The sequence below is a fragment of the Sorex fumeus genome, unplaced genomic scaffold, assembly GCF_029834395.1.
Source record: "Sorex fumeus unplaced genomic scaffold, SorFum_2.1 ptg000073l, whole genome shotgun sequence".
Classification (NCBI taxonomy): Eukaryota; Metazoa; Chordata; class Mammalia; order Eulipotyphla; family Soricidae; genus Sorex; species Sorex fumeus.
In genome coordinates this window covers 12,115,114-12,139,506 of record NW_026606130.1, presented here as the reverse complement: position 1 = coordinate 12,139,506, position 24,393 = coordinate 12,115,114, and the positions used below count along the sequence as shown (strand labels likewise).

General features: G+C 39.2%; 2 pseudogenes; both read right to left on the bottom strand.

Annotated features, from left to right (window-relative positions):
- The window catches only part of LOC130038116 (DNA-directed RNA polymerase II subunit RPB9-like), a 152,661-nt pseudogene that overhangs the window by 11,982 nt on the left and 116,286 nt on the right, over window positions 1-24,393 (bottom strand).
- LOC130038239 (uncharacterized) lies at window positions 22,263-22,398 on the bottom strand (annotated as a pseudogene).

Below are 24,393 nucleotides of genomic sequence, written 5' to 3'. Positions count from 1 at the left end.
GAGGATCCTCCAAACATCCTTTATTTGGTGCTCCCTTCTCTATCTGAACTGCCCTTTCCTCTAGGATACCCGGCTGGCCTCTAAGTTATGGAGTAATCATCCTGGTGCTGATCTCAGCTATTCTTGGGTATTAATCTCATACTTTGTTACTTTATATCCCCCAGATGAATGCAATCTTTCTATGTCTATCCCTCTCTTTCTGACTCATTTCGCTTAGCATGATACTTTCCATATTGTACCACTTGTAGGTAAATTTCATGACTTCATCTTTTCTAACAGCTACATAGTACTCCATTGTGTAGATGTACCAAAGTTTCTTTAACCAGTCATCTGTTCTTGGGCATTCAGGTTTCTTCCAGTTTCTGGCTATTGTAAAGAGTGCTGCAATGAACAAACAAGTGCAGATGTCACTTCGACTATACATTTTTGCCTCTCTGGGATATATTCCCAGGAGTGGTATTGCTGGGTCAAATGGGAGCTCAATTTCTAATTTTTTGAGAATCGTTGTTAAGGTCATTTCTTAGTGATCAAGGAATCTATATATCAGGAAGAACTCACACTCCTAAATGTATATGCAAATAATGATGGACCAGCAAAATACTTGAACAAACTGCTAATAGACTTTAAGAAATGTAAAATCTTAGCACACTGAAGGTTGTGTGTTCACAGGCTCTCTGGACAGCTCTATCTCATCGCCCATGTTCAGTGCTCTTCTTTTTTTTAGATTTTTATTATTGAAACACCATGAGGTACAGTTGTAGATTTACACATTTTTGTCCTTGGGTTTCAGTTATACAATGATCGAATACCCATCCTTCCACCAGTGTCCATTCTCCACCTCTTGAGCCGCTGTGTGTGGCATGGATCAGGAAGCTGTTGGCCAAGGGCAGACGAAGGAAGAAACGAGAGCCAGACTGGTTGGTTTTAGTCACCGTTTATTCTAATCCTCTTCACTCCTGTCTGCCTCTCTCCTGAGCCCCAATCTGGAACCATTTCTCCCTCTTGCTCTGACTCTGGATATCTGGAGCCCAAGCCCCCTCCGAGTTTACAGTCCTAGTTTATATATCAATCACGTAGGGTAGTGACACAAGGTGGGTTGAACATTAACAAATCAACAAAGAGAGGTAAGACCTCTCCTTCAGGAGATTAATTCAAGGATAAAATCTCATCTAAAGAGATTACTCCAGGTTACTAGGAGATCCACTCAAGCGTGGGATCCCAAAAAGGGTCTGTTATTTCCTCAGATAATAATCTACTTAAATAGTTGTAGTAAATCTACTTCTAATATTTCTAGCAAAGTCATTCTGTATAAGCACAGTAAGAGATATAAACTTACAGTTTGGTTCTTCCTGAGGACATCTCACTATATATTCCGCAGTCCTTCAGGCCATGTTAGTCTTCCTAGCCCCAGCAGGGTCCTAGTCTCATCGTTACTTACTTTTGGATCATGACAGTATTTGCCCATGATCATTCCCTCAACTTATAGTCGAGTATCATGGCACTTTGGCCTGGCCCATTTTGATGCCAGGGTAGCTCACAGCTTGCCCGGGTCCATTCATTCCCTCGTCGGGACCCTGCTTTGGAAGTGCTAGGAACTAAGGGCAACTGAGTCAAGAAAGCAGATGCCCAAGAGTAAATATTATCCAGAGTCAATCAACTCCCAAGTTACAAAGCATAATATTAACTGTCTTCCTGTGTTCATACAGAAAGGACATTGCTTTAAGGTAAACTATGCAAAAGACATAACTTACAATACAAGTTTAGTGTCCTTAGAAGGATCTGATCTTACAAACTAACAGAATCTGATTAGGGAGAAAAGGTGATTAACTGGCTGGGAAGGAGAGCACAGAGAAGAGTTTACAGATAAACAGAGGAATGGGAGTGACTCAGGAGCACTGGGATGGGTGTTACTCGATAAAGCTAAGTTACCTGAGGAAGGACAATACAGTGTTATCCTGCAAAGAAAGACACTGATAACAATACTATAGTAGTTCGAAATTTCAATACCATTTTGAAACCTCTCAATAGATCAATCAGACCAAAGCTCAGTAAGGAAATACTTTAGTCTAAGGAAGAAATGGAATAGAAGGGGTTAGTACGTATATGTCTGCCTTTTAATTCCCAAAACCTGAATATACATTCTTCTTCAGTGCACATGGGATATTCTCCATGATAGCCTACATGCTGGGTCACAAAACATAGCACAAAGAATTAAGAAGATGGAAATTGTATCAAATGTCCTTTAATACCATGATGCACTTAACATAGAAGTTAGTCACACACAAAAACTGAAAATAAAATTAAACACTTGGAAATGAAACAGCTCACAATTGAGCAACCAGTCCATTAGAAAACAAGTCAAAGAGGAAATTGAAAGATTCCTCAAAACAAATGAGAATAAGGACAGTGATACAAGAATTTGTGGGACACAGCAAAATTGCAGTGTTAAGTGGAAAGCTAACTCTGAAAGCATTCATTGGGATAGAAGAAGGGGCACATCAATAACTTAACTGCTCAGCTTAAGATCTTGAAATATGCCTAACAAAATGAGCCCAAACCAGACAAAAGGAAGTAAATAGCAAAATTTAGAGCAGAAATCAATGAGCTGTAACCACAAAACCCAGTCCAAAAGATAAATGAAACCAAGAGCTGGTCCATTGTGAAAATAAATAAGATTGATAAACCACTAGCGAGACACAAAAAGAAACAAAGTGTAACAAACCTAATAAACAAAATCAGAAATATGAAAGGGGATATAATAGCAGAAACTACAGTAATCTGTAGAATGATCAGAGACTATTTTGTAAATCTTTATGACATGAAATACATGAAATAAGGGAATCTTCAAGAAATGGATAAATTCCTGGATTCCTGTAACTCCCTCTTCCTCCAAGGCTGAATCAAGAAGATTTAGAATACCTAAACACACCAATCACCATCAAGAAAACTGAAATGAAAAATCTCCCCCAAAAAGCAAAAGTTTCCCCATTAAAAAAAGCCCTGGCCCAGTTGGATTCACTAGTGAATTTCAAACCTTTAAAGAGAATCTTCTGGCAATCCTTTTCAAGATTTTCCAGGAAACTGAAAAAAAAACAGAAACACTCCCAAACAGTTTATATGAGGCAAATATCACCCTGATACCCAAAGCAGACAGACACTATGAGAGAAGAAAATTACAGACCTATATCCCTGATAAACACAGATTCAAAGATCCTCAATAAACTCTGAGCAAATATAATTCAATAGCTCATCAACAAGATCATACACCAAGAACAAATTGGATTCATCTCAGTGATGGAAGTATGGTTTAACATTCGCAATTCAATCAACATAATAATTTATATCAATCAAAGAAAGGATAAAATGGTATGACCAGGTTCAGATAAATATTTGACAAGGTCCAGCACCTGTTCATGATAAAAACTCTCAACAAAATGGGAGTTGAAGGGACTTTTCTCTATATAGTCATCAAAACCATCTACCACAAGCTCACAGCAAACATTATACTCAATGGGGAAAAAATAATAGCCTTCCCTCTAAGATCAGGCATGACACAATATCACCACTTCAATTCAATATAGTACTGAAAGTACTTGCCATAGCAAATAAAGGCAGAGAGAACAGAGAGAAGTCCATTATTGTATTTTGGAGTAATTATTGGAGTAACAAAATTATTGGAGTAATAAAGATTATTGAAGTAATAAAATCACCCAGTTGGAAGGAATATTAACCAGATGGTATCATATACTGAACCCAGACCATTATCATTTGGAATCCATAGCCAATTTGTTGTTCTTTATATGATATTCTATAGAAAAGTAGTTTCTGAAGATAGTAAGCTAATAAGTTACGTTATAGGGACATTTTCTATGGTGCCAAAGACACACCTACTAAAAAACCCACATTTGTTTAGTGGTCCTCGTCTCCACGACCTTCTCAGTATGATAGAATTCCATTGTATAATATTTGTTAATGTGTCATGTTAAAGGTCAAGAAGAGAAATAAGCTTGGAATATCTTAGTTGTCAATAAGAGGCATACTATAACATTCAGTGTCTGTTTCTTTTTTTAAATTTTTTTACTGAATAGATCCTTAAAAAGCTGTTAATGATGAGATTTAAGTCACAACATTCCAAGACCCATCCCTCTATCAGTGTACATTTCCCAGCATCAGGGTCTCCAAGTTCTAATTCATCACCCCCACCCTCCAGCCTGCCTTGATTTCAGGGTCTTTTCTTCTCTCTGCATCTCTGTCTCTGTCTCTCTGTTTCTCTTTCTCTCTCTCCTTTTGGGCATTGTGGTTTGCAATATTTGAATCAATCATAAGTGTGGGGGAAGAGGGTAGGTAAGACAGTGTATGTTTCTTGAACTGCTTAATCAATGACTGACTGTCAGTCATTCATTTTTCTCCTGTCTCTAAAGAACTCTAATAGGAAAGCATAAAGTCCTTATTTAGGATATTAATAACAATGATTAACTCTTGTATTTCTATGTATTAATACATCACATAGAGGTATTTAAGGGAATGTCAAGGAAGGAAAAGCAGTTCTTAGAAGGAATGGTTTTGAGAAGCATCCAATATCATGAGGAGCCTTCACCTTATAAACAATGGGTTTGGGGTCTTGAGAAGTTGGTGTCATAGAAAGTTTGGAGTAGCTTCCTTTCATCTTGCTATATTATCACAATAACAGGAATTCTACAGTATAACTTTTTTAGAAACCACACATATCAACAAATCTACTTCAGGCTATGCAGAAGATAGCTCTATTTTGTTGATTCTAAATAGTCATATAACTTATTTTTTTCTCTCATTCTTTCCAATATATATAACTTTCATAACTTTTTATTAAAGTTATTAAAGTATTTTAATTAAAGTATTAAAGTGTTTTATAAATACTGTGATTTACAAAATTATTCATAGTTGAGTTTTAGACATATAATATTGCAGTACTGATCCCACCACCAATGTCAATCTCCCTCCAGCAATGTTTCCAGGTTGCTCTCTTGACAGCGCACTCCATCCTGCACTCTTGACAGGCACCTTTTGAAGTTTGGTTGTTAAAGTCTCTTGATTTCAGTGTTGTTGACACTATGGTTTAGTTATTTGGTTCTATCATTCAAAACTTTTCACATGTCTCTTTTCTTCCTCTTTCATTTTCCCCTACTTTTTGTCTGCATCATGTTCCAATTAATTTTTTTATTTTAATGATTTTTGGTCCACAGCCCACTGTTCTCAGGACTCTGCACAAGGATTATTACTGGTGGAATTTGAGGAACAATATGTAGGGCTGAGAACAGAACTAGTATTTCCCACATGCAAGGCAAGTGCCTTGCCCTCTGCACTCTCTCAAGCCTTGCTTTAATTTTTTCAATGCTGTTATTTCTGATTTCATTTGCCCTACCTCTCTCTCCCAGTTCAATTTCTCACTCTTTCTGAAATCTCTCTCTCTCTCTCTCTCTCTCTCTCTCCTGTTTGTGAAATCGTCATTTATAGATTTCCTAGGAAACCTTTTAACCAAATTCCTGCCAGACGTTATGAAAAGCCAACAAAATAATGCATCTATGATCTGAGACCACACTTGCTTTTCCACATTACTGGAAGTAAAATAAGCCTTATCCTGCTCCGGCAGAACCCCCTGAAAATCTCCAACAAATAAACACTTCAACAAACTGCTGTATTTAGACCAACTCTGCTTCACAACCACATTTTCACTTCTTGGTTTCATTTATTGATGACAGCACCTTGATCCTAGCACACTCCCCTGATGTGAGCCTGTAAAGTCTGTTGAACCTACTTGTCTGCAAGTCCTTTGGGGTTAGAGCTCAGGACCTATTTCTATAATGATCAGTACTGAGTTCTAAAAAAAGAATTTTGATAACACATAAATGGCTTCTAGAAAACAATACAGCAATAAACACTGGAATGATAATGTGAATTACTGTTCAGAAAACCTGTAACTCCAAACTTTACCAATCACATTCATGAAGCACTAATAGTAATAATGAAAGAGTGGTGGAAACCATTTGGTTGCACATATGGGGACATAAATCCAGGTACGTCCTCAAGTACATTAGAGCTTTGGCCATTACGCTAATAACAAAAACAGACAGATGCTAAAGAAATAGAAAATGCAGACAAATTACTGACAAAAATTCTCAGCAAAACCTTAGTGAACTGAAGTCAAAATTTAATAAAAGAATCATACACCATGATAAAGTGGAATTCATTCCAGAGATGCAAAGAACACAATAATATAATCCATAGCATTTAACACACCATATCAGAAAATGTCAATATAAAAATCTTATGCATCTCCAGACCCGTCTGACTGAGCACTGGGAAGATGGCGGAAGCACGATTCAAATAGCCTGAGACGCAGCAGACGCAAGTGTGCACGGGCCTCAGGGCGAAGCAACGGCTTGAAGCCGCCCCCACGTGACCCCTGTGCATGGACAGGCACCCACCTGCAGCTCCCAGGGCCTACATGCGAGGGCCCGAAAGGGCAGGCTTCCACACGCACATGTGCCCCCATCCTGCGTGCCGCGTGCTCATCACTGCCCCCCACTCCCCCCCACCCAGTGCCTTAGAACCTTATGCAGCGGTGGGGTGTTTGCCTTGTGCGCCGCCTGCCTGGCGGAGCCTGGTCCGAGTTCTTGATAATATAAATTCTTTAAAAAAATAGAGATATTGGGTGATGTCTCTGTGGACCAAAATAAAATTTTGCCTCAAATACTGCATTAATTACTTTAATTTTTAGAAAATGTTGACTTTCAAGGATTCTCACATACCCACAAAAACATGAAAAATGACTGAATATTCAACAAAGCAAAATTATTTTTAAAAGCTTGCTAAAATACTTGGAAAGTGCCAAAAGTTTAATATGGGGGCCAAGAAAATTAATATGAGGGTATGTTTTGTGTGTATGTCTCCTACAACGAGTCAAACCAAAGGTAAACTTCACTTTCTTTGGATGATAAGATGACTCATACTGAAATACATATCCCTGAGCTGGAATAACTACAATGGAGCTAAATCCCCACAAAGGCAAAGGGGTAACTAGAACCACAATTAACATAATCTGGGGAAAACCCAAGAAAGCATAAAAACAAGCACTAATGATGTTAAAATCAGAGTACCTAATTACCCAGAACATTTAATTTTAGCCATGATTATATGATTACACTTACTATATTATATTCTGAATGCTATGCTATATGCTGTATTTGATATATATACTAACAGCCTAATGGTAGCAATTGGCCATCATTTGTGCTGAGTGCACTTCATAAACCCCACTTTGTTTGATATAGTAACTTATATTATTCGAAACACTATCCAAAGAGCTGTTGATTCAAAGTTCTACCAATAAGTAAAGCATGACCCAGTTGAAAGAACCTGAGTCAGAACTCGAATATCTAGGCCAATAGCTAGAGACCTTCATATAACAATCTAGATTTTTCTGCAACCGTATTTTAATACAAGTGTGTTTGACTGCAGTCCATTTTAATAAATGCATGTCTAGAGTGAAGTAGAAAATCACTTATACACGTGTCCAAAATGATTAATAGTTTCGATGTTTTATAGTATCAATAAATGTAATTATCAACTAGAAATGAAGGAGTAGGGTATTACTTTGGATTGGTGGAATAATCTCTGTCCCACAAAGCTGGAAATTTGGAATGCCATTGAAATCTGGATTCTTTTAAGAACTGGAATGTTAACGTTCTTATTGATAATTTGTTGCAGCATCAAGATCCTGTGCTAAGGAAAAGATGGCATCACTACCCCACAACCAGATGGATTTATGCTCAGAAACTAACATCATCTTTGACCATTCGAAAATTCACCTGGAAGAGGCAGCACATCAATGATACTAATAGTTCTCATTTAAAAATAAAAATGGCCGAACTGCAATGGGGCCGCCCCGGCTCTCAGGAAACCTCTAACTCCGGAAGTCACGCCCACAACTTGCCCCCAGCGCCATCTTACAGCACACAGAAACAAAGAAGAAAACCGGCTGGAGGGCCCCACAGCTCCCAGAGAATTCTCCGGACCCCAAATAGAGCCGATATCACCGGGAGGTTCCAGATGGGGTAGGTGCTGCCGCCTCGCCTTCTCCAGATGGAATCCCGGTGACCATGAGCTTCTACAAGCATAGCTCTGGCATGCGGGTACCAGGATATTTTTTTCCGAACCGCCTGGCCACTTACGCAGCCTGTGCGATTTTTCCTTATATGCAAAGTGATCGATGGAAAGTAAATCATCCAACATTTCTCCCTGAAAATCAGGCTTGACTCTTTTGCAAACCACAACACCCAAAAGGAGAGAGAGAACAAAGGGGAATGCCCTGCCACAGAGGCAGGGTGGGATGGGGGGTTGGGGTTGAGAGGGATACTGGGATCCGTGGTGGTGGGAAATGGTCACTGGTGGAGGGATGGGTATTTGATCATTGTATAATTGAAACCCAAGCACAAAATTTGTAAGTCTACAACTGTACCTCATGGTATCCCACTAATAAAAATTTTTTTAAAAATCAAATAAAAAATAAAAATAAAAATAGGGCATATTCGGGAAATCGCTCAACTAACAATAACCCCAAGTTTGGGATAGTTTCCTGTGCAAAAGAGTTTGAGTCTTTTAGAACATAAACAGCCAATCAAAACTGACCCACGGAAGAATAAAATATATTACAAGGCAAGCTAAACATACCCAGGAAATAATGGTATAAAACCCTTTAAGATCTTTTAGATGTAGAGCAAAACAAGGCAAAAATAAATTGGAAATAAAACTTTATACTTCAAGGGTGCCAACTGATTAATTATGTGAAATACTCCAGACTGTTCTTCAATTATTTATTGAATTTTAATTTGCTAACTAATGTGCTGAATGCATTTGTCAACTTAAACAATGGCTCACATGTTTGGAAGTAGGCTGGAAACCCAGTATTGTCTTGAATAAATAGCCAGTCTGTGAACAAACTGATGGGTAATGAAGGTGACCCTAAAGCTTGGACAGTTTGGGTAATTGTCTTCTTGTATTTGTTTTATCACCCCATGCATGTATGTACCATTTTCTGTGACTTTTCCCTGGTGGATACAGGTTAAAGTTGCCAATCTGATCGACTTCAGACACTACCCAAAGCAGTAGATTCAGTTAGAAACCCATCAAAATTCTGATAGTATTTTTCAGGCACTTATATAAAATTCTGATAAAATTTTCATTGAATTATTAACCTTCCTAAATAGCTAAAGTATTCTGATAAAATTAAGTTCAGAAATATAGTAATCCCTGACACTAAATTATACCATAGACTATAGGAATCAAACAACATGGTACTGTAATAAAGATGTACTCCCAAGCCAATAGAATAGAATTGATACACCATACATAATCCAGCAGATATATGGAAAGTTAAACATTTAAAAGGAGTTAAGTACTTGGTATGAAATAAGAAAACCATCTTCACCAAATAGTGTTGGAAAAACAAGATGAACCACCTGAGGGTAGGTGTGAAGACGGGTTGGAGGGGAGATGCAGGGGTAGTTGAAATAAATCCCAGATTCCTTCCCACACAATTTTTAACTCAAATTTGCCACATTGTTGTCTTCATTCTCTTCCTGTTCTAGGTCCTGCGTCAATGTTTATTAAGGCAGAGTATCTTAGAAATTGTATTGTGTTAAGTTCATGAAATCTGGAAAGAATTTACCTTTCTCAAATCTAAGACCTAATGTTTGTTACTCTATTGTGTCTACCACTTTCAGATTCCTTTACTAGCAATTGAGTCTGATATTCAGTAGGTGGAGGATAAGACATGGGCATCAATGTAACTCTAAATTTTCAGTTTTCTGTTCCATCAACTCATAATTTTCTAGTGCATAAACATGTCCTACTGCCTGGTTATCATGTTTCAGATTTCTCCAGTATGGAATTTTAAAAATATCCTCATAATTATCTCCTGTTTCAACTTTTCTACTCTAAGGATCGATACTATCCCTGTATCACTCCTCCCACCTTTTACTCACAGCTAAAGCTCATCTCTCCCACCATGTAAATAGATTAAATAGCATAAAATTACTATTCTATACGTAGTTACAAAGTTGTTTATGATTGGGTTTTGGCCACACAATGTTTTGATACCCATCCCATCAAATTATTATCTTCCTTGTCCTACTCTGACCTGGCTACCTGCACTAACTGGGCATTCTACCAGTAGACAAAGTAGCCTTATCCTGGCTAATTTCTTCCTCCAAGTCTCTATTTCCAAGATATTGATACTGAACCTCTTGTAACTAGTGAGTCATAAAGAAATCATAGCTTAATATCAAATAAATGTCTGAGCCTGGTTTCTTACCCTGTCCTATTATTTTGCTTCTACAGTTGCTATCCAAAATGGAATTAATTAGTAGTACACATTTTTCAGGTACAGTGTAACCTTTCCATGGTGAAGTATTAGTGACAGATTCTAATTATAAGCTTTACTTCAGTGCATAGACAAACACTGCGATGATTAGACTTAGCTTTTGAAGATTAAAGCATTTACACTCCAAATCTCTTTAATTTTATTGGAAAGGGGAGAAAATGTCATGTAAATAATTCATTTCAAAGCATAAATCCAACACAGAACTCCTATGTCAGTAATCACCACCCACCCACTTGCATCATAATCTGAGAAACAATCACAAAAAGGCCCAAGTTCCTTATATATCCGTTTATATATATTAAGTATTCCAGTTTAGAATTAATTTATTTTTCCTTCCCCTATAATGTTTTGCGGAATGTCACCTTCATTTTCTTACTAGTAGACTGTGGGAAGACTTTTTTGGCTTCACGTGTTTAAGTATATTTGATATAAATACTTGGCTTGACTTGACATCCCGTTACATAATCAATTTGCTCGAGTGGGTGCCAGTAACGTCTCCATTAGGCCCTGTCGCATGCTAGTGTAGCCCAATGGCATCTACTTGCTCCAGGGACAAGAGGAGCCTCAAAACATTCGTTCAGGGTCTTGACAAAGAAGTGTGACCATCTCGTAGGTGGGTGGCCACAGGATCTTTTGATGTCCTGTGGAATCCAGTTGGTAACGGCTTTAGTCCAGTGGTTGTCTCCAAATCTCATTACATGCCCAGCCCATCTGATTTTTGACACCTTAGCAAACAGCGTCCCTGATTCTTGATCATCAATGGAGGTTGGAACTCCAGATTCCTTCTCTCACTTGAGTGAAGCGTGATACTCCAAACATGGCTCTTTTAATTCCTCTTTGGAAGACCCAAACCGCATTCTCATCCTGTTTTTATAGGGCCCAGGTCTCTGAGAAGTATTTTAATGCAGGAAGAATGGTGAAGTCAAAGAGATGTGCCTGGAGCTGGAGGTTCTTTATCCTCTTAGCTATTTCTTCGACTCTCTTGAAGGCATTTCAAGCCGCTCTCTTCCTCCTGCACAACTCAGTTGCCAGGTCATTCGTCATGTTGACTTCGCGACCTAGGTAAACAAAACTGCTGCATTTGGAAATGTTCATTTCACTGAGAGTGAATGGAATGTCAAGAATGAGTCTGTTTCACATGAACATTGTCTTCATGAGATTCAGCTGCAATCTAACATTTCCACACACACGGCTGAAGTCAGCCAGCATTTGTGCTGCTTGGCTAATGTTTGGTGTTATTAGAATAATGTCATCAGCGAAGTGGAGGTGCTGTAGTTGACGACCGTCTATCTTCACTCCCATTCCTTCCCATTCCAGTCTTCGCATGATGTTCTCAAGGGTGGCACTGAAGTGTTTTGGTGAAATTGTATCACCCTATCGAATCCCTCTCTTTATGTCGATGATCACTTCCTTGTAGAATGGTGAGATCCTGATAGTGAATCCGTAATTCAGCTCATGGAGGATCCTGATATATTGAGTTTGAACGCCCTGTTTGGCTAGGGCTTTGATAACCTCTTCAGTCTCAACAGAATCAAAGGTCTTATTTAAATTGATGAACATTAGACAGAGCGGAATCTTGAACTCCCAAGAAACCTCAATGATCTTGGTTACCGTGTGGATATGGTCGATCATGCTGAATCCTTTTTGGAACCTGGCTTGCTTGCATGGTTGTCCCTCATCTAGTGTTACTATTCAATCCTATTCAGGACGACTTGTTGAACAGCTTGTAGACAACAGTCAACAGGCAGATCGGGCAATATTTGCCAATGTCGTGGATATCTCCTTTCTTGTACAGTAGAACGGTCCTGCTTTTTTCCATTGGGAGGAACCTTGCATTCATACAGGTAGTGTGTGAACAGCCAAGCCAGTGTATTGAGAGTATTGACAGCAGATTCTTCAGGTGTATGGGTCTGACCTTGTCTGGGGCAGGTGCTGTTCGCTTCTTTACCAATTAAATGGGTGTCAGATTTCGGAAGGGAGAATGTTGGGAATGACATATCTATCCTGCAGAAATTGGTATGTGGGCAGATGGGCGTGGCTATCAAAGAGATCCAAGTAGATGTCATGAATAATTTTCTCCATTGCCCTTCTGAAAGATGTGATAGATCCATCAGGACGTTGGAGGGCAGTCATCTTGGTCTTGTAGTTTTCAATGGACAGGCAGGTGTTGCGAATGTTTTGCCCAGCTTCTGCCGCATCGGCCAGCACTGCTGTTCTTCTATCTTTGAGGTCTTACTTTATTGATTTTCTGCACTGCTTTATGATTCTGACATTAGCTTGTGATTGCCTGAGGCTCGCACGAAGCCATGTTGGCAAAGGAGCTCAGAGTTTCTAAAGGCAGTGAGGCTTCTTTCTGTGGCTTTTCCTCTCTAAGCGTTCTTTGCACAATCATGGAGGTACTGAAGCAAGCGATCGTATTCTTCATCAATGTTGTCAACCACGGCATCTCCCCATATCGCCATAATAGTGTCAAAGAGCTCCCATTTGGTGGTCGCTCTGGGAGTTCTCTTCTTAAAATTTTCAGGCCTTTCTCCCCACTCTGTGAAGTAGAATTTTGCACAAAGGAGATGTTGGTTTGATCCCGTTTGGAATTTTGGGACAACAGCGACATAGGTCAGGCAAGACTGTCAATTGAATATGATGTCGTCAGTTTCATTGTGGAACTGTCCACAGGGAGACTCTCATGTCCAACGTTTAGATTCTACCTCTGGAACTGTGAGTTACCATGGATGGTCTTCGTTGACATGATGAACTCTGACAGTCTCTCACCCTGTTCGTTCCATTCTAGGACATGGGTCCCAATGTGGATTTCTTCAGGTGATCTTTTCAGTCTTATCTTTGCATTAAAATCAATCACTGACATTGATCTTGCAGAAAGTGTGGTCTTATTTATAGAACTTCTTCAACTCCATGTAGAACTTCTCAATTACTTCATCATTGTAATTGGATGTTGGTGTGTAGACAACGAAAGATAGAAATTGCCGGCAGTGAGCCACATTGATTCAAGTGTAATCGTCCTATTCGAATTGTTAGGCATTTAAATGAATCAATGCTCATGGCAACTTTGTGTTGACAAGGACACCGAGACCACCAACACCTCTTTTGTCCCATGTTCCAAGAAACAATTCTTCTCCAGTGTTGAAAATAGCGTGATGTGATCAATGCCTTCTCATCTCAGTCAGACAAATCATGTCATACTTGATCTTCCGCATATGTACCATCAGGTCCTCAACAGATGCTTCCAATGCCAGCATAGGGTGTTGAAAGTACAGACAGTTATTTTAGACCTTCTTTGTTATGACAGCCTACTTTGGCCCTGAGATTTCATCAACCTCTCCTTGATCATCCTTCTTAAACCTGCCATATTGGGGGCTCTTTTAGAGTCAAGGGAACGAGGCCCATTGTTTTTACTGTTTTTGGCATATTGAATACGCCACGGGTAGCTTGCCAGGCTCTGCCCTGCAGGCGGGATACTCTTGGTAGCTTGCCGGGATCTCCTAGAAGGTTGGAGGCTTTTAAGGAGGCCTTTAATCGCCCTTACAGGTGTTTCCATGGTTCACACCATATTTGAACCCCATTAAATATGGTGCAGTAATTATGGAAAAATGGGTATTAAGTGTCTTATGATGTGTCGTGTGGTCCGGAAAGTGGACTGGAAAGTGGTAGTGGCTGGGTAGTGGAGGTAGTGGAGGTCTGCTGATGAGGTATTTATCTGATACCGGCAGGGTGGGGCTTCTGGGTGTGATCCCTGGGTAGACGGAGATTGGTGGAAGCAGGGATATAATCTTTGTTTCCGGGTCCCATTGAGCCTAGAGTCCAAGGTCACAAGTTCCGCTTTACCTGGTTCTGTAGGGCTTCACTCATGCATGAGGCTCGGCCTACTTGTCCAGAAAGTGGCCTGAAGTGTGGCAGCGGCTGGGTAGTGGGTGTAGCGGAGGTCAGCGATGAGGTATTTATCTGGTTCCAGCGGGGTGGGTCTTTTCAGTGTGACCACTGGTTTGCCGGAGATTAGTGGAAGCAGGCAGAGGATCTGTTTCTGGGTCCCGTTGAGCCTGGAGTCCAAGGTCACAAGGTTACCCAGCCACTGCCACACTGCAGGCCACTTTTTGGACCATTCGGGCTGAGCCTCATGCATGAGCGAAGCCCCACAGAACCAGGTAAAGTGGAACTTTGTGACCTTGGACTCCAGGCTCAACGGGACCAGGAAACAGAGATTCTCTGCTTGCGTCCACCAATCTCCGGTGACCCAGGGATCACACCCAGAAAACCCACCCTGCTGGAGTCAGATAAATACCTCATCGACCGACCTCCACTACCTCCACTACCCAGCCGCCACCATATAAATAACTAAGTATACTTATAAATATAATAGTGTCATTGAATCCTGGTAGTCCAGCTGGCAGAAAATCTATAATTCCAGTCTAGATGGAGTGCATGGTGCCTGGGAAGAATAGAAGGAAGATAAATCAAGAAGAGAAGGAACTCACAAATCTTGGCACAAAATTTGTTGAGGAGAGAGAACTGGAACTCACAACAGGGCTAATGGACTGCAGCAAGAAATCCTGAAACATGATATTGGAAGAAAGGACTTTGTTAAAGCATGAATGAGCTGATAACAAAATGGTAAATATGGTGGGATTCAGACCTCGGAAATACATGATTTGGCACAAATTATGGGCATGATTGAAGACGATAGTATACAAATTAGTGACATAATATCTCCCTGAGAGGAAAATCTAAGTATAACTCAGTTAATGGCATATAAATTAACCAAAAAGACATATTCCTTTTAAGATAAAATAGTAAGTACGAATCTTCCTCTAAAGTGGACTAACATGGACTAAAAAAAGCCAACTTGCTTTAGAGTTTTCTAGTCAGAAGTTGGGCTTGAATTTTCAAAGTACATACGACTTAATACAAACAGAAATCTTGTTCATTTCAGTGCAAGACACTACGACTTTGCCTTCTGGTTAAAAGGGAAGAACTTAACAAGAGTTTGGGGATCCAGAACTTGAAGTGAAGGGGGGTGACTAGTTTCTCTCCTTCTAATTTCAGGTTTTTCCCCAGAATTATTCACAATTATACATAAATAAATTTCATTTCTGTTCCACAAGATACTTATAGATGACTTATTTTGTCTCTAGAAGCCTACATTTATATTTATGCAAACTAAAGATAATACAATGTTGCCATTGGTATTTCTTAGTAAATATTAAGTAAATTAAATACATCTCTGGCTTTCTTCTAATGTCCACAAGAGGACAGATACATTTATTCTTTAAAGCTGGGTGGTCTGAGCTGTGCTAGACAAGAAAGTGTCTGATGACCACTTCCAGACTGAATACGGGATGAAAGTCAGGACAGGAGAATGGTGGATTTGGAGGATGTTATATATAAGAATATCAAATGTATCTAATCATGGAAAATATAATTTAATTTCCCATCTTTCATTTAAGACACTGAACTATAAAGCAGCATTAACTTCCATCATAAGGGTTTTGTCTCTCTCTGAGTTTATGCCACAATTTATTGCTTCATATTTACCCTTTTAGTCTATTATTTAGTAGATGTGGTAGTAGAGGTTGTAATGGGTGCACACAATAATTTGTTGAGTGTCGTGCATATGCTAGACATGCTGCTAAATGCATCATATTCGTTATCATAAAGAGCCCTGAAGCCACGTTATAGATGAGAAAACGGAAAAGGAAGGTTATATTTATTAATGAAGAGTCACATTGTTAAAAAACAACAGAGTCATGACTAGCTACTAGATTTCTGACTCTAGATCCTTTGTTCTTCTGTACTATGGGTAAATTAGGGAGGTCCGGATTCACCTGAGTCAGGTCTATTTACAAATACTTTCCTTCTGGTTTCATATATACGTAGACCACCATTTGTTTTGGAGGTGAAAATACATTTACACGTTACTAGCACTCATACTTTCATTAGACATTAGACATTTTTTACAGTTATCATGCCCAATTCCAAGTTGTCACAGAGTGGGTATTGATGACTCCTGTTTTAATGTTCACATCTAGCTCTCTCAGCCTCTCATTACATATCTGAAAAAGGTTGTATCTCCTGACATGGATCAGATGTCATAAGTAAGATATCTCACTTTCTCATTTCCTTCCTAATACCTCTTGATAACCTTAGCTTTCACCCTTTTAGTAAAACATTTTAGAAAGAAAAACTGGCAGAATCACGCTGATTGCTTAAACCTTGATAAAATAAAAGCTACCTGGAAAAAATGCAACCCACGTTCTCCACTCATGGACATCAGAAATGAAGTCTAAAAGTCACAAAGTCAGTCAGGATTTCTAACAAAGTAGGCCACCAGAGTGGACTAATTAATGCTATTTGGCAGTGGACTGGCTGAAACCTGCACTTTGGAAGGGTTGTAAGCCAGTCAGGCCACAGCTGCTCTGAGAGCCCATAGCCTATTCCTGGCCTATTCCTTAGCCCTGCAGTTTTATTAGATTCATTTTTATGTGCGTTTTAAGACTATAAATGCAGCCAAAACCAACATCAAATAACATCAAGGAACACAAGGTCATGATCCCCCAACCCCCAGTTCTTAGAGGTGGGGTGAGTAAAATGTTCTAGTTTTCTCTCTTCATTATTTGCAGAGGGAGAAAACTGCTGCTGCTCTGTGAGCTATTCTCAGATACTGCTGCCTCAGAAATCACTGTCAAAGACATTCAGGTCACCATAACCCCAAGATTCAGAAGGAAGGGAAATATGGGGGGAGAGAAAACTCAGCCAACAAGCAATCCTCAAATCTTTGCTTCCCTGTTGCTATGAATGCTGAGTCTAATGGTCTTGGCTGGGGCATGCTGGGAGGGACTCTTGGAGAAACCAATTTTCTGTCTCTAGGCTACTTGACTCCCTCCTCCCTTTTCTTCCCTTTCCCAGTTTTATTTCCTTGAAGAGTCAGCCTGAAACCAGTGTTCCAAGATGCTTCTCATTTTGGGGGCAAATCCCAGCTCTCCCAAAGGTTACACAGAGACAAAGACTGTTCTTGAAAATTGGAAGTTTACCGACAGTACAAGCTTGGAACTGAATCTGAAACCAGATGCAGAGACCAAACTGCCTGAGCTGAAAGAGTTTCCCAGTACAAAGATATTCAGAAAATCATTTCAGATTACAGATTTTCTGACACATGGTAATGATTGGTAAGGGCAAAATACTAGGATTCATGGGAAAGTGCCTTGGTCTTTCAATCAGGAACCAAGTCCTGGGTTCTAGCTCTGAAGGTGTGTTGCTTAAAATTAGTGGGTAAGGTGTTTGCCTTGCACGTGGCTTACATGGCTACTATCCCTAACATCCTATATGGTCCTCTTGTGCACTGTAAGGACTAGTTTCTGAGTGCAGAACCAACATTAACCCCTGAGCATTGCTAGGTGTGATCCCAAAAGACAAAAAAACGTTTTTAAAAAACAAACAATCAGATTCTTGCAGAAACATAGTAACTTTCTCTTCACATATTCTTCTAAAATAGAATATTTGTATTTTTAAAAATACATAATATGTGTAGAGTTACCAAAGTTTCTTTAACCAGTCATCTGTTCTCGGGCACTCAGATTTTTTCCAGATTCTGGCTATTGTGAACAGTGCTGTAATGAACATACAGATGTCATTTCCACTGTGAATTTTTGCACCCTTGGAATATATTCCCAGAAGTGGTATTGTGGGGTCGTATGGAAGTTCAATTTCTAGTTTATGAAGGAATGCCCATATTGTTTTCCAAAAAGAGTGGGCCAGTTTTCATTTCATTTCATTTCATTTCCATCAACAATGAAAGAGAGTACCTTTCTCCCCACATCTGCACCAGCACTGACTGTTCTTGTTCTTTTTGATGTGTGCCAGTCTTGTGGTGTGAGATGATATCTCATAGTTGTTTTGATTTGCATCTACCTGATGATTAGCGATGTGGAGCATTTTTTTATGTGCATGCCTTTTGACAATTTGTATTTCTTTTTTTTTTTTTTTTGCTTTTTGGGTCACACTCGACGATGCACAAGGGTTACTCCTGGCTCTGCTCTCAGGAATTACTCCTGGCGGTGATCAGAGGACCATACGGAATGCTGGGATTTGAACCTGGGTTGGCCGCATGCAAGGCAAACGCCCTACCTGCTGTGCTATCACTTCAGCCCCTATATTTCTTTTTTAAAAGAAGCTTTCATTGATTTCTTCACTCCATTTTTTTCCCACTTCTTTTTTTTCCCTTTATTTTATTTTATTTTATTTTTTAAAGTTGTAGATTTACAATTTTTTGTGCTTTGATTTCATGGAATGCTATGCAGCTGTTAGGAAAGATGAAGTCATGAAACTTGCTTATAAGTGGATGGTCATGGAGAATATCATGCTAAGTGAAATAAGTCAGAAAGAAAGGGATAGACATAGAATGACTGCATTCATTTGTGAAATATAAAATAACATAATATGAGACTGACACCCAAAGACAGTAGACACAAGGGCCAGGAATATTACTCCATGGTTGGAAGCCTGCCTCATGAACTGGGGGAGAAGGCAGCTGGAATAGAGAAGGGATCACTAAGTCAATGATGGTTGGAGGGATCGTTCAGGATGAAAGGTGTGTGCTGAAAATAGATAAAGGACCAAAGGTGATAGCCTCTCAGTATCTGTATTGCAAAGCATTATATCCCAAAGTAGAGAGAGAGAGTGTGGGGTAAATTGTTTTCCATAGAGGCAGGGGGAGGGTTGGGATGGGAGAAGGGATACTGGGGACATTGGTGGTGGAAAATGTGCACTGATAGAAAGAATGGGTGTTTGATCATTGTATGACTGAAACTCAAAATGAAAGCTTTTTATCTGTATGTCACGGTGATTCAATTAAAATTTTTTAAAAAAATAAAAAAAACATAATATGTTAAAATTTTGTTTGCTAAGATTTGATAAAGAAAGCTTAGAAGCAGCAATGTAGCATGACAAAGGGAAGTTAATTCTAAAACTTTTATTATGTGCTTGTTCCCTTAACAGACAAGGGCTTATGTCCTGCTTCTGTACCCCAGATCCAAGTTAGAATTTGGTTAAGTGACATCTCTATTTAGAAAATATAAAAAAAATTTGTTTAGTCTATGGGTTAAAAATACAACCTGAGTCCAGAAATTACAGTATATACTAGGACTTAAAGGCAGAATTTCTTTGGCAGATAGGTTATATGTGGAAATGTTGGTTAAAACTGCCTCCCATGCCTATAGTAGTGAGTAGAAACTGGGAGCAATAAATTGGAAGTCCTGTGAACTTTGTTCCTGTGCAAAAAAGGAAGCAATAATGCTGTTTTCCTATCTATTGCACTTGGTTTATCACTTTTATATCAGAAGCTTACAAACTTTTTGGTTCCAAAGCCCTTAAAATCTGTTTATTTTCTTTTTGATTTGTGTAAAGACAAGCTGGGTTCAATCCCTGGCACTTATATTACTGCCCACCACCTGGCACCAATAAAGGTGTCTGAATTAAAAACTTGGAAACACCAGGGTTCTTGGGTCACTGTCACTGTTCTCCCATTGTTCATCGATTTTCTCGAGCGGGCCCAGTAATGTCTCCATTGTGAGACTTTGTTGTTACTGTGTTTGGCATATTGAATACATCACGGGTAGCTTGCCAGGCTTTGCTGTGCGGGCGAGATACTCTCGGTAGCTTGCCGGGCTCTCCGAGAGGGGCGGAGGAATCGAACTCGGGTCAGCCAAGTTGGCTGCGTGCAAGGCAACCGCCTTACCCGCTGTGCTATTGCTCCAGCCCACCAGGGTTCTAAAACTCTAAAAATTATTTAGTCATAATATTCCCACTTTCCCTTAACTTTCTTCAAGAAATGTCTAGTTCCATAATTTCAAAGTATTTTTGTTGTATAGTTATTAAATAGATGAAGAATATGCTTATATATTATCTACAACATTGCTATTGGAGTTGTGTGTTCCAGCCAACTCATCAAAGTATGCTTCATATTGTAGGTGGGTATATAATTTTAGAAGTTTATACCTGACATGCTCATCAACTTGGAATATGATTTATACAATTATTTTCTGGAAATGTTTATGATTATTTATTTAAAATAAACATATATATGCTCTATGATCCAGGTAGTCTATAAGTGTATAACCTGAAAATTGATGCACACATAAACCATGTTACATATACCCAGGCAGCCATAGTAGGATTGCTCATAATAGCACCAACTCTTGCACAGTTTAACTACTGATATTGAGTATATTGGATAGATCGTAATTTTTTTTTGGCTTTTGGGGTCACATCCAGCTATCTTCAGAGGTTACTCTTGGCTATGCACTCAGAAATAACTCCTGACAGTGCTTGGGGGACTCTATGGGATACTGGAGGAACCCAGGTTGGCTGTGTGCAAGGCAAACTTCCTACCTGCTGTACAATCGCTATAGCCCAGTAATATATGTAGACAGTGGAATACTATGTGATAATGTTAACAAAATAATTATAATTCTATATAAATAGCAACTTATGATAGTCTCACCAATATAGTATTGAGGAAAATCAATAAGCATATCTACCATATAATTCCATTAATACATATTTTCAAAAGAAAATACACTCTACGGATTACTTGTATATTGTTAAACTATATTTTAAACAGACATCAAATACTGCCTAAATAAAGTAGCCCAAGTGGTCTGAGGCTAAAATTTCACATCTGGCAGCAATGAATTCCTCAGAGATAGTACAAAGCATCATTGTCATCACCTGTTACGTTTACTTTGCAGCATTAAACAATTTGAATTATCGTTAAGGCAGTAGAACAAGCGAGTATCTGATCTCGTACCTCACAGGCAAAAATTTGACGCTCTATGTTTAGTGAGGGGGTATTAAAGATAAGATCGAGATGTCTATTTCATCTATCTGACATGAAGTAATATGTGTCAGTATATCAATTTTCCAGAGGTGGTATCAGGAGGATTCAATGAGAAGTTGAGCATAGATATCTACCCTTTTTCCTGTACAACAATATAGAGGTTGCCATATTTTTAATAACAAGATAAAATTAAATTAAAAATATTCAAATATAGGTGACAATATTATCAAACAATAAAAACCAAAGTAAAAACTAAGAAAATCACAATTTGAATAAGAAAATAATTAAATTATACAAACATTGAGATGACAAAGGTGTTGGAATAACCTAAAAAGTTTTTAAACAAGCCAAAGATTATCACTTAACATTTTTTTGAATAAAGGAAAAATAGAATTTCGTAGTGAAGGAAAAAATAAGTCACTACAAAATACACTAATTTCCAATCTCACTATTTGAAAAATATAGGATTATAGTAGAAGAGAAAACAAACAAATATTCTACTGATCAATTCCAATAGTAAATGGCAAGTGACAAATTAGAGAACTAGAAAATTTGAGGAAATAATATAATTCAAACACTATCAATAACAATAAAAGGCTAAAATATTAATAATCTCTAGAGAACATTGAGAAAATATTTTTAAAAAAACACTGTGTAATTTGAGTCCAATAAATGAAGGACAATGGAAAGTGATGCATTTTTAAGAAAGTAAAGAAAATAATTACCAATCTGTAAATCTGGATATAATTAAACTCTATTTCATAAAGTAGGTAAATAAGGTGTTATCAAATAAAGGAAACTTTAGAGAATTTATTATAAGCAGACCTACCAAAAGAATGCCTAAAAGTTTTCTTTATTTAGAAAATAAATCCTAACAGAAGAAATCTTGGAAGCATAGAAAGGAAAGAATATCAGATTGGGTACAATTAAACTTGAACATAACAGACTAACTTACTTATCATGAATTTCTTATAATATTTTATAAATGAACCACACTAAAAAGTCTGATATCATTCTCAAATGTAGAATAAATTCTTAGCAAGTTATTTTTAAGTCTAGAGGATAAAGAAACATAATAATGCAATGCTTATGAATTACACTACACTTGATCTTAGCCAAAAGGCCGAGAAGCGATATTGACACCTCCATTACCTCCATTACCTCCACTACCCAGCCGCGGATGCCCTCCAGGATGCTTTCTGGACACTCAAGCCGGGACTCACGCATGAGTGAAGCCCCAGAGAGCCAGGAAAGCAGAACTCTGTGACCTCGGACTCCAGGCTCAACAGATGCCGGAGCAGAGATCCTCTGCCTGCTCTCAGCAGCCTGGGTGACCTCCATTGCCTCCATTACCTCCACTACCCAGCCGCGGATTCCCTCCAGAATGCTTTCAGGACTGCGTGGCCACTATGCGGCCGCCCAATACATCATAAAACACTTAATACAAGATTACTACACCATTGAATGCATTGAAATGTGGTTTGAAGAAAGGGAACACCTGTAAGGGTGATTAGAGGCCACGCTAAAAGCCTCTATCCCTCTCAGAGAGCCTTTCAAGCTACCTAGAGTGTTCCGCCCAAATGGCAGAGCATGGCAAGCTATCCATGTTGTATTCGATATACTAAAACCAGTAAGTACAATTGGTCCAATTCTCCTGACCCTGAAAGAGCCACCAATATGGCAGCGTTAAAAAGGATGAGGAAGGAGAGGCTCATCTAATCTCAGGGCCGACCTAGGCTGCCAAAAAGAAGAAGGACAAAAATGGCTGTCTGTACTTTCAGTGAACATATGCTGACATAGGATGCATCCACTGAGGACCTGATGGTACAAGCACGAAAATATGACAAGTATGTCAAGTATGACATCATTGGTCTGACCGAGATGAGAAGGCACCAATCACAACATGCTGTTTTCGACACCAGGGAAGAACTCTTCCTTGGAACATGTGACAAAAAGGTGCTGGTCGTGTCGGTGTCCTTGTCAACATGAACTTGGACAAAAACATTGATTCATTCGAATGCCTAACAACCCAAATTCGACGATTACACTTAAATAGATGTGGTTCACTGCTGGCAGTTTCTATCTTCGTTGTCTATGCACCAACATCCAATTATGATGAAGGAGAAATTGAGAAGTTCTACATGGAGCTGGAGAAGTTCTATAAAGAGGACCACACCTTCTACAAGATCATTGTTGGTGATTTTAATGCTAAGATAGGACTGAGAAGATCAGCCGAAGAACTCCACATTGGAACCCATGGCCTAGAATGGAACAAACAGGGTGAGAGACTGTTCAAGTTCATCATGTCGACCAAGACCATCATGGTAACTCTCAATTCCAGAAGGCCGAATCTAAACGTTGGACATGGGAGTCTTCGGTGGATGGTTCCACAACGAAATTGACCACATCATATTCAATCGACAGTTTTGCCTGACTGATGTTGCTGTTATCCCAAAATTCCAAACGGGATCAGACCAGCGTCTCCTTCACGCAAAATTCTACTTCACAGAGTTGGGAGAAGGAATGCAAAGTTTAAGAAGAGAACTCCCAGAATGACCACCAGCTGGGAGCTCTTTGGCACTACTGCAGAAACATGGGAAGATGCCATCATTGACAACATTGACAAGGAATACAATCGACTGGTTCAGCACATCCATGATTGTGCAAGGAACACTGAGAGAAAGATATCCACAAAAAAGACGACTGTCTTCGAAAACTCTTGAGCTCATTCGCCAACGTGGCATGGCGCAAGCCTCAGGGAACCACAAGCGAACATTCGAGCTCGCAAAGCAGTGCAGAGAAGCGATAAAGGAAAACCTCAAAGAGAGAAGAGCAGCAGTGCTGGCAGAAGGGGCAGAAGCTGGGAAAAGCATTTGCAACGCCCGCCTGTCCATCGCCAACTACAAGACCAAGATGACTGCCTTCCGACATCCTGAAGGATCTATCACATCTTGCAGAAGAGCAATGGAGAAGATTATCCATGACTTCTACTCGGATCTCATTGATTGCCCATGTGCCAAATTCCACAGGATGGATATGTTATTCCCAAAGTTCTCCCTTCTGAAATCCGACATGCCATTTCATTGGTAAAGAAGCAAACAGCACCCGGCCCAGACAAGGTCAGACCTGA